Raw genomic sequence first — 12,392 nt, 5'->3', positions numbered from 1 at the left:
GCCGCCCGCTCCCTTCGCCGCCGGAGAACGCCGCCGCCGCCGCGCCTCTCACCGGAGCCGCCATCGCCGATCCAATCCGAGCCGCTGGTTTTTTTCGCGTACCGATAAAATCCAAGAAAAACCCGCCTGATTTTTTTATTAAGTTCGGTTTAATTCGTAGATCGGTTTTATTTTTTTTGAGTTTGTTAATTAGCGAACGTTCACCCGATTTGTTTTATTAGCGAACAAATTCGTTCGATAGTTTCTGTTAGCGAACGTTCGTTCGTTAGGTCTTTCTTTTTAGTTTTATTTTCGGCCAGGGACCTATCTGTAATTATCTTTTATCGCAGTTTAGTCCCTGATCTTTAAACCTTCGCTACTTTTTGCTCGTTTATCCAAATCCAGTGAAACCAACGCCAAAATCTTCGTCTTGTTCCCCTCTACTCAGATAAAAAACTTGAACATGATTTTTTAAATTTAAAATTTAGTTTCAAGCAGATTTGAATTTGAACTTCTTTTGATCGTAGTTTGAATTTCTTAGCTGTGATTCGATTGATTCTTTTTGCAAATGGAAGCTCTTCGTTTGAACTTTCTGTTTTGAGTGCTTATGTATGCTACTATTTGTTCACGATGGAGTTTCCGGAGTGCGAATCGTGCTACAAGGAATCAATAGGGTTTTCCGATGTCAGCAAGGCAAGTAACACTTTGATCATATCCCTTCATTACCCAGTTTTTATGCATTAGTTTCAACCCTCAAACATTGCATGGTTAGAATTTGATAACATGTGGGTATTGGGAAGTAGATGATGAGGTAGGAACCTATTGTCTTATATCAAACCCAGGGTATTGTTACTATGTTATGCTTATACTACTAGGCTATGCTTGTAGACGTGGTTTGGTATGAGAGATTCATGAAAGATGTGAGAGTTATTATTAACTAAGGGTTAACTTAAGGTGGCTACTTAAATACACATCTGGGTGGATTGGTTGTGGGCACCTGAGGTTATACCAGTGTTGTCCAAGGAGATCCCGAGGAACCCGTGTGATCATCCTATGGTTTGCCACCCGGGCTCAAAGGGATCATACGATTATTCATGCTAGAAACTTCCGTGTGCAGCCACATGCCATTATGGGCTCTGGCATAGTTGAGTAAGTTGTGGGAAACCTTTCCATGATAGGCTAGCAGATGTAGGGGAATTGTAGGTGTACCGGCCTATCTATCGGTTAAGGGGACCTCTTCAGAAAGACTGTGTCTCGGTCATCCGTTTCTCAAACACCATGTAGTGCGAGAAATACAACGGAGGAGATCAATTCTTGTGGGGAAAAGTGCGCAAACCTCTGCAGAGCGTACAAACTAATCATGGTTAGCCGTGTCCCTGGTTATGGACATCTTGAGTATCTGGTACTTGAATTATTGATTTGATCTCATCACTATACTTAATTAATTTGTTGGGTTATTGATATTATTTTGGGATTGAGTTAGGGTTACCATCTCAATATTTTCAACAAACTTGTAGTTAAATAAAATATATTCCTTTGTTGTAGGGAAAAAATTAGCTTTATGCAAATGATAACCATAGAGCCTCCACCAGCCATATATGCATGTAGTGTTAGATGTTATTTGTTCATTGCTCTATAGTGTTATCTTACCAGCATATTCCATGTGCTGACCTACACGGCTGCAACGTATCATGTTGCAGAGTTTTCAGACGAAGAGTAAGGTGCGCTAGGTCGATGTCGTGCACTCAGTATTGTCGTGGAGTTGGATGGACTCATTTATCTTTGATGCTTCCGCAGTTATCTTATTTAGATGGCCTTCAGCCATATTATTATAGTAAGTACTATTTTTGAGGCACTTGATGTAATAAGTGTGTGATTGAACAATGTTACAAATCCTCAAGTACTGTGTGTGTCAGCAATACCGATCCAGGGATGACACTTAAGCATAGAGACTTGACTGTCTGAGGTCGGGTCGCTACAGCATGCACACTCCATGTATAGGTATCTCTCGCACACAATGTATGACTCTCTAGTCTAAGCTAAATATGTAGGGTGCACTCATCGTACGCGCACAAATTCCCTATCTTGTCGTCTGTAACTCTCTCATGCACCACTCTGCCGTCTCGGGGATCTTCCCTCTCTCTCTCTTGAACTCTCTATCACCCTAGGTCACAAACACATGCATATTTCACTCACAATGTATAGACCCATTTAAAACTCTCTCCCTTATTCTTTCTCCATCTCACACGCACACACACACATAATTCTCCCGCCTAGCTAAGTATGCCTATCTCTCACTCCGTTGTAGGCACACGCACCCCTAGGTATATAACTATTTCTCAGTCTCCATCACAAACATGCCCATTGGCTCTTTCCCTCACTTGGTCTATCTCGATATCTCTCCAGGTATCTTTCTAGCATGCACACACCTCGTCTCTCGATCTCCCACCCATATATTCCCATCACAATCTCGAGGGGGTCTCTCTATCACAAACACACCCTCTCTCCCCCGTGCCTCCATCTTCGTCTCCGTACCTCCATCTTGACCTCTATCCCTTGTTGGCCAAACCTCTGTTGGACAGGTGTTATGGGGGGTTCTCTCTCTCCGCTGCAAACAATCACACACTAGCTATCTCAGTGCATCTCCTCACCTCGCTTTTCTATCTCGGGGATGCATGCGTGATAATTTTGCATAAGACACGCACAATTTCTCTCTATTTTACCGTGTGCTGTCCCTTTCTCTTCCACACACACACACTCTCTCTCTTTTTTGCACACTCACTCTTTCTCCTTCACACACACTTGATCTCTCTGGAATTAAGTGCTCTCTTTGGTGCATAGCATATAGATTTTTTGAAAAACAAACCACACAAAGTTTGACCAGGTATGTGCAGAAAAACATTTCCATCTAGAACAACAAACACATGTCATTAGATTCATCAGAAGATGTAGTTACATATGATGTATCTTTGGTATTGTAGATATGAATAATCTTCCCTGTAAACTTGGTCAAAGTTTCCAAAGGTTCACTTAAAAAAATTATGCGCACTACATTATCAAATGGAGAGAATATCTCTTTCTCTCTCTCAACTCTCTCACACACCACTCAGCCGTATCGGGGCTCCTCTACCTCTCTCAAACTTTATATCTCCCTAGGTCACACATACACATATCTCACTCGCACTAGATAGACCAATCGAACACTCGCCCTCTTGTTCTCTCTCTATCTCCCAAGCACCCCCCTACGTACCGTAATCTCTCACTCCATCATAGGCACATGCACTCCCTCCTAGGTATGACTACCTCTCACTATCCATCATCAACACACGTATTGTCTCCTACCATCCCTAGGTCAATCACGATCCCTCTCGGGGTATCTTCTATCGCGCACACACCTAGTCACACTCGATGTCCCACCCATGTAGTCCCATCACGATCTCAAGGGGATTTCTCTGTCACAAACACACACTCTCTCCCTCCGCATGCCTGCAATATCTCCATAAGTCTATCTCGACCTCTCTCCCTTGTTTGCTAGACTTTCTCTCTCTGTTGCAAACAACCACACACTATCTCCTCACATCGCTTCCGGCCTCGAAGATGCATCCATGATATGTTTGCATAGGACTCACACACTTTTTCTATGCTTTATCGTGTGTTGTCCATGTCTCTTTCACACAGACACTCTCTCTTTCTCTTTCACTCACTCTCTCTCTCTAGTTAGGGTACTCTCTTAGGTCCATAACTTATGGATGTTTTGAAAAGTCAAAACCTCACAAAAGATTGACCAGGTATATGTGGAGAAAAACATTTACATCCGGAATGATCAATAGATTCATCACAAGATGTACTAAGTTCACATCATATATCTTTGGTATTGTAGATATAAGTAATTTCTTTATAAACTTGGTCAAAGTTTCAAAAGATTGATTTAAAAAAATATAGGCACTACATTATCGAACAAAGTTAGTATCTCTCTCTCTGTCTACTAAGTATCTCTCACGGGCCTTCCCTCTCACTCGATCTCTCTTTACCGAGGGATTATATGGTCATTGTGTCAGCGTATAGCTTCGTATATTGTTTAGTAGACGGGTCAACCAGTCCACATGTTGCCTTGTCAGCTCGTGTTCTCTATCTTGGTGTGCTAGCCCATGTGGAAATGGGTGAATATATATAAAATAGAGGCCCATCTGACACGATGAAGTAAACAAAGTTGAAACCACTCGTGGTAGCACCCCACACACTAGTAAATTGAGGGCACATTCTTCCGCGTGAAGGACGCACTCACGCACACTACACCACTAAGTGGCGGCATGCACACAAGGATGCACTCGCGCACACGCAACACACAATACACACCAGCACACGTGTACACCTGAGTCGCCGCCGACAGAGATCGACAGCGAGGTAGCCAACAAGCGGAGGCGGCTCGAGCCAAAACCGCATCCAGCGAGCCTGGACTTCATCAGCAGCCTCCCCGATGACATGCTACTAGTCATCATCGCCCTCCTCCCCACCAAATAGGCCGTACGGACCACCCTGCTCTCCTGGCGGTGGCGCCCCCCTCAACCTCACTATTGACAGATGCCTCTGCGATGGGGATTGCAAACGCATGGCCGCGTCTCCAAGATCCTTGCATCGCACCCTGGGCCAGCCAGTCGACTTGAGATCCGCATGTCCAGTACCAACTGCAAGGTCCAAGCCAAGTTCGATGAGTGGTTCTTATCCCCCGCCCTAGATCAGCTCAAGGAGCATAGGTTTGAAGCCGGACAATGTCGCTCTCTCCCGACGTCCACGCTCCACCTCAAGCCAACACCGTGCCGCGCGAGGTTCAACTCCTGCTATTTTCCCCAGATTAATGTCGCGCCCGCCCTTCTTCTCCCTCAACTCAAGCAGCTTGACCTCTTCGACATTGGCATCTCGAAGAAGGCTATGGAGCACCTGCTCGGTGGCTGTACTGTGATCGAGTACCTTCGTCTTCGGTAGATCCACAGGTTCATTATCCTCCACATCGCCTCGACGAATCTTCGATGGATTTATGTGTCTTGCTGGCCCCGCAACAAGACATACTAGGAAAGAGATCACTTGAGCTGTTCCACATTATGGTCATCGAGAATGCGCATTTCCTTGAGAGATTGCTTGTATCTGATCTAGAAAGTCCAACAAAATCAGGGTCATTGATGCGCCAAAATTGACAACGTTGGTTTACTCGTCTGCCAAATTCTCTGAACTCATTATTGGATCCATAATCGTTCGGGTACAACACTCATCTTCTTCTCTGTCTTCTTGAAATTAACATTTTTTAAATTCCTTCTTGATGTATTTATGACTGTGATCTAGAAAAATGATTCCCACAAGCTTGACCCAGTCTGTGCGCACAGTGAAGATCTTGGCAATAAAATCTATCGGCCCCAATCTGGATCAAGTTGTTGGATTCCTTAGATGCTTTCCGTGCACGAAGAAGCTACTCATCGAGGTGAAACTTCTTTCCTATTAGTACATGGTAATCCCAATGGAGCTCAATTTTTTCGTATTTTTTCCAAATTACGATGACAAGTGTAGTGTTCAAAACTGCATCTACGCACTGCACCGAAATAAAAGTTTTTAGTATTTTTTCTCACGTGTCACCAGCATCATTTTTTGTTGTACTAAGGAGCCTAGGTTAGTCATAGTGTCAAGTAACTTAGACTAGTAGTAACTCTATGGTTAGCCTAAGAGCAAGTATTACCTCCGTCCTGGTTTACTTTTCGTATTTTGTAGTTTCAAATTTTGTCCATAGATTTAACTGACGAAATGTTAATGCATGTCACTAAAAATTATATTGTTGGATTCGTATTTGAACATAATTTCAAATGGTATAATTTTTTATGTCATGCATTGGTATTTTCTTAGGTAAATCTATGGTTAAAATTTTACACTAAATACGAGGTAGTACAAAAGTGGGCTATAAGGACCCTCCACTATGTAGGCCAAAACACGTGCGAAATTCACTTTTGATGCATCGGGCATCGATGCCCTACATTGCTCACGCGGTTCCCCTATCTGGATCACCTACTTTGCTCTGGTTCCAAATTAACTCACACAATGAAAAACACTTGAGTGGGAGAGGGAGAGGACTGAGGCAATAAAAACACTTGTTTGGGAGAGGGAGATGCTGGTGTAGTTGGTTTTATTGATTTGTTTATACATGTGGGTCTGTGTTCATAGTGGTGCTAACTCTCTCACATTGCTAGAGCGGTTTCAAAATCTTTTGATTTGACATTGACGCGTATTATGTGGCATACTTTTGAGAAGTATGGCATTGGCCACATAGCGGAAGGAAACAAATGCCCAAGCACTTCATGTGCTCCTAGGTAAATGAGAGGAAAGACAAAGAGAGAGATTGAAAAATTAGAGCCAACCCTATCATATGAGCGAATGATATTGGTAGCTCTTGATGACACGACAATCTTATACAACCAGCTCCTCTAATATGATCTTTTATTTTGTAGACAAAAAAGACCCGAAAGTGAAAAATGTGCTGCAATATAACAGTCTCATCGAACGCCTTGATCTCCAACTAATAAAAATTGATTTGATCGACTACCGAGTCACCACATCTGAGATTAAATTGGCTAGGTTCTTTGTTCTGGAGGCAAGTGTGCTCATAGTAATGAGGTTTGGCGTTCTCTGGCGCAACAATGAATGGCGTGCTCATCACCGCAAGCGTCTAAGACTAGATGACAAATCCTCCGCAGAAGCTGAATTTTTTTTTTGAAACATCAAGTCGCAAGAGACTGAAAAATTTATTTGCCCATTAGTGACATGTAGGGCGGCAGATTTTAGTTTGTACGATAATGTTGCATGCACCTGAAGTAACGAAAGTTCTTACATAAACTTCCTAATAATTCCCTCTTCGTACGTGCAACGTTACTCCTAGCATTTGTAAATATCGGTTTGAAACTTGTAATATTACGACTATCCAGAACGAGGCCCTATGTTACGATAAATGTTCGCGCACATAGGTGCAGCGACAATATACCCATTACTCCAGTACAATATTTATTATTACTAGTGGCACCGCACTGGAAAATTGGGCTAGTTGTAAGCAGGCTAGCTCTGCAGCCATGATGATAGTTACTGCACACGATGAGGCTGACTTTGCTATGCCGAACGCGCCGCCTACACTCAAGTGTCATCTCCGGCGCAGGGTCTTGTCGCTTCACTGTGAGGAGCAGCACATAATAATTTGACCAGCGGGTAGTACAATACTACTACCTTGGCAGTACTACTAGTACTAGTGCCACCGTCTGGATTTAGTAGTACTACCACCTCCGTCTGGATATAGTATTTGACTAGCAATATCTAGTAATGCATGTCACAAATAATATACTAGTCCCTCTATAAATAAGTACATGGAGTATTGTTTCATTCGGTTTTGAATGTAGTTTCCGATGATATTATACACTCTCCGTTACGGTAGATGGCTCAAATATGAAATCTCCACATGCAATGACATTAATTATCAAATAAACATCAAGTTCTCTCATTTTTTCCCAACTTGGTCTCGGTGAGATGACTATAGTACACCGGTACGGAGGGAGTAAGGGCCGAGGAGTAGATGGCCACCACACACGTGAATGCAACGCAGTCTGCACTTCTCATATAAAGGCTCCCACTAGTCCAATCCATCTATGAATACTACGCACCTACGCACCCTGCAAGAGTGATCACTCCAATCGCAAGATCAGTTGGCCAAAAGCTAGACCCATGGAGGCGATGAGCGCGACCATGAGCCGGCTGTGCTAGATGGTCCACGACGTCGGCTTGCAGCCCGGCACCGAGGTACGTCTCCAGGTCGTGCTTGAGGCCGCCAGGGCGAGAGGCCTCCAGCTTCGTCCTCTTGTTCGAAGAGGCCCTCGTCGGCTTCCTCAACAAGTTCACCATCGTGAAGAAGCTCGCGGATGACCTTGACATGCGCCTCCAGCCCACGCGCACAGGCTCTATGATGCCCGCTACCCTCAATGGCCTCTATGGTGACGACCACTTTGACGCACTGGTGGTTCTGCGACTGCCCGCCGTCGCGCCGGAGAATGTCCACCTCGATGTCGCGCTCGCCGCGCAACGCCCGGCTCAGCAAGACACCATCAACATAATCACCCACGTCTACGAGCAAATCGTCCACAAGGACTACTACGTGCCATAGGAGGACGATAGGACGCTGGCCTTCTTCGACCGCAGGTCAACCTTGGACGACATTGTTCAGAAGCACGTTGAGCTCGCCGCCAATGCCGCTGCTTCTCACCTGTCGGTTGGTGACCCGGTGCACTAGGGCGAGAGGATGTCGTTGAAGTTTCCATATGCATCTTTATTTTTGTGTCAATTCCATGTATACTGTAATTTTCTTACCTTTTGCATCAACTTCATAACTTACATACCTACCATGCATGAACCGTGCCGCAACCAAACTTCTTATATATTAATATTGACATGTAATGGGAATGTTTAGGTCCCATGCAAGAAATGGGATGTATTTCAAGATTCTAGGTGGTTCAATTTGCGAAGGCACACACATAAACAACCAAAACAAAGTCATTTTGGAACAAAGAGCTGCCACATTACAATCGGAAACCTAAGTAGTATTGAAACCGTGGGCGTTCTACTAACCATTTAAGTGTTGCCATGCGTCCCTCTATTAATTGTCTACTAGGAGGCGACTTGCGGATGGTACTACATCTGTCCTGGTTTATTGTTCCCCTTAGTGTTTTGTGCCAAATTTTGACTATGAATTCAATTTACAAAATGTTAATGCATGTCACAAAAAATAGTATCAGTGGAAACTATGTTCAAATACAAATCCAACCATATAAATGTTTATAACATGCATTAAAGATTTGTCAATTAAATCTATGGTCAAAATTTGACACAAAATACGAAAGGACCAACAAATCAGGATGAAGTCTTTGAGTAGATCGGAGGCGTGCAAGCAGACCACTGCGCAAGATCACCCCAGACGGGGGTTACAGCCTGCCCCTCAAGGCACAGTGGCTCGGCATATCACTTACATGTCGGACCGCATGTAAGGAAAGTGATTGTGACGCCCCCGATTCAATCGTACACTAATCATGCACGCAAACGTGTACGATCAAGATCAAGGACTCACGGGAAGATATCACAACACAACTCTAAAACATAAATAAGTCATACAAGCATCATAATACAAGCCAGGGTACTCGAGGGCTCGAATACAAGTGCTCGATCATAGATGAGTCAGCGGAAGCAACAATATCTGAGTACAGACATAAGTTAAACAAGTTTGCCTTAAGAAGGCTAGCACAAACGGGGATACAGGTCGAAAGAGGCGCAGGCCTCCTGCTTGGGATCCTCCTAACTACTCCTGGTCGTCGTCAACGGGCTGCACGTAGTAGTAGGCACCTCCGGGGTAGTAGGAGTCGTCGTCGACGGTGGCGTCTGGCTCCTGGGCTCCAGCATCTGGTTGCGACAACCAGGTAGAAAGGAAAGGGGGAAAAGAGGGAGAAAAGCAACCGTGAGTACTCATCCAAAGTACTCGCAAGCAAGGAGCTACACTACATATGCATGAGTATATGTGTAAAGGGCCATATCGGTGGACTGAACTGCAGAATGCTAGAATAAGAGGGGGATAGCTAATCCTGTTGAAGACTACGCTCCTGGCAGCCTCCATCTTGCAGCATGTAGAAGAGAGTAGATTGAAGTCCTCCAAGTAGCATCGCATAGCATAATCCTACCCGACGATCCCCTCCTCGTCGCCCTGTTAGAGAGCGATCACCGGGTTATATCTGGCACTTGGAAGGGTGTGTTTTATTAAGTATCTGGTTCTAGTTGTCATAAGGTCAAGGTACAACTCCGGGTTGTCCTTTTACCGAGGGACACGGCTATTCGAATAGATAAACTTCCCTGCAGGGGTGCACCACATAACCCAACACGTTTGATCCCATTTGGCCGGACACACTTTCCTGGGTCATGCCCGGCCTCGGAAGATCAACACATCGCAGCCCCACCTAGGCACAACAGAGAGGTCAGCACGTCGGTCTAAATCCTATGGCGCAGGGGTCTGGGCCCATCGCCCATTGCACACCTGCACGTTGTGAGGGCGGCCAAAAGAAGACCTAGCCTAGCAGGCGTTCCAGTCCAATCCGGCGCGCGCCGCTCAGTCGCTGACGTCACGAAGGCTTCGGCTGATACCACGACGTCGAGTGCCCATAACTGTTCCCGCGTAGTTGGTTAGTGCGTATAGAAAAATTGCCAGACTCAGATCAAATACCAAGAACTCGTTAAGCGTGTTATTTTGAAGTAACTGCGGACGCCGTCCAGGGCCAGGCCCACCTCTCTCCTAGGTGGCCTCCACCTACCCTCTCGCTCTGCCACAAGATCCACTCGCGGGTACTCCTACGAGCCGACCCGAGTTTAGTCACCACAGGTATCATGTATAGAGTATATAAGTATATACCCGTGATCACCGCCCAAGTGATCATGGCCCGATAGTATAGCACAGTAGACGGACACGAATGTAGGGCCACTGATGGAAAACTAGCATCCTATACTAAGCATGTAGGATTGCAGGTAAAGGTAACAACAGTAGTAGCAAGGACATGCTATGCATCAGGATAGGATTAATGGAAAGCAGTAACATGCTACACTACTCTAATGCAAGCAGTATAGAGAAGAATAGGCGATATCTGGTGATCAAGGGGGGGGCTTGCCTGATTGCTCTGGCAAGAAGGAGGGGTCGTCAACAGCGTAGTCGGTCGGGGCACCAGCAGCGGCGTCGGTCTCGTAGTCTACCGGAGAGAAGAGGGGGAAGAAAATTTGAATACAATGCAAACAGATGCATAACGATGCATGACATGACAAAGCGTGAGGCTAGGTGTGCCCAAACGCGGTACTAGGTGATACCGGCAAAGGGGGGAAACATCCGGGAAAGTATTCCCGGTGTTTCGCGTTTTCAGACAGATGAACCGGAGGGGGAAAGTTGCGAGTTCGATATGTTAGGGATGTGTGGCGGACGAACGGGCTCCGTATCCGGATTCGTCTCGTCGTTCTGAGGAACTTTCATGTAGAAAGTATTTTCATCCGAGTTACGGATTATTTTATATGATTTTCTAAAGTTTTAATCATTTTCTGATTTTAATTATTTGTTTAAATCCAACATTATCCAGAACAGTATGGCATGACGTCAGCATGATGTATGTGTGATGTCAGCAGTCAACAGTGCGGTTGACTGGAGTCAAAACTGACTTGTGGGTCCAGTGGGACCCACATGTCATTGACAGGTGCACTAACAGGGGGTTTAGACTAACTAAATGGGTTAATTAGCAAGCGGGGCCCAGTAGTCAGTGGGAGATTTGGGATTTAATTAACTAATTTAATTAATTAGCAATTTATCTATTTACAAAATTGTTTTAAACGACGCGGGCCCGCATGTCAGTGGCAGTAGCTGCCACATCAGCGCAGTTGACTTCGGTCAACATGGCCAGTTGGGGCCCCAAGGCCGACATGCAGTGACCCAGGGGTGGCCCCAGGTGTGCCAGCTCAGCGGAGCCGCCGGAGTAGCTCCGGCGAGCTCGCGTGCAGCGGCCGAACGCCGGCGAGCGTCGGGATTCGCCTACAGGGCACCAAATCGGGCGCCGTATCCTGCATTCGAACGAGGGGAGTGCCCCGCGTCTATCTACGGCGTCGGAACGCGTGGGGGTGCCCGGAAACAACGCCGGTGACGAGCGTGGCGGACGGCAGTTCTGGTGCGGACGGGGATCGCGCGACGGGGCGTTCGAATGATGCGAGTTTGGGACCGAACAGACGAGCGCGTCGAGGCGCGTCGAACGATGGAGGGGGCTTGGCTGGAAACGGCCGGAGACAGCGGTGGCGAGCGGCGGAGCGGACGCCCGAGTTCGGGCGTCAGTGGATCCAGCGCTAGGGGGCACGGGGAGGCATGTGCGCGTGCGCGTTCGGCTCCTGTGAGCCCCAGGAGCACGATGCCGGGCTCAAGCGAGCATGACAACGGCTGTGGCAACGGCCACAAGCTCGTCGGCGGCGGACAGAAAATGGCGCGGTGGCAGACTAGCTACGGCGCGCGAGGGACCTATAGAGGAGGAGCAGGAGGCAAAGGAGCTCACCGTGCAGCATGCAAGATGGTCCGTGGTGGTTTAGTAGCAGCAGGGTCGACGGCGCTCGTCGGAGACGCGCCGGGGATCCGAGGAAGAAGACGAGGCCGGGGCAGCGTTCGAGGGAGCCCGGCGTCCTGCGGCTTGTCGGGGAGGCGTGGTCGAGGGAGGCGGAGCGAGCGGGCACGTTGGAGAGGTGCGGAGGTCGCGGTGGCCGCGAGTTCTACGGCAGCGTGGCCATGGCGGCGCTCGGATGCGGTGGGGAACGAGGGGGAAGAGAGGTGGATCTGAGGGGGG

This window comes from Triticum aestivum, chromosome 2D (assembly GCF_018294505.1).
Source record: "Triticum aestivum cultivar Chinese Spring chromosome 2D, IWGSC CS RefSeq v2.1, whole genome shotgun sequence".
In the NCBI taxonomy this organism is placed as follows: domain Eukaryota; kingdom Viridiplantae; phylum Streptophyta; class Magnoliopsida; order Poales; family Poaceae; genus Triticum; species Triticum aestivum.
The sequence above is the reverse complement of the archived record's forward strand: the minus strand, read 5'-3'. Positions refer to the sequence as shown.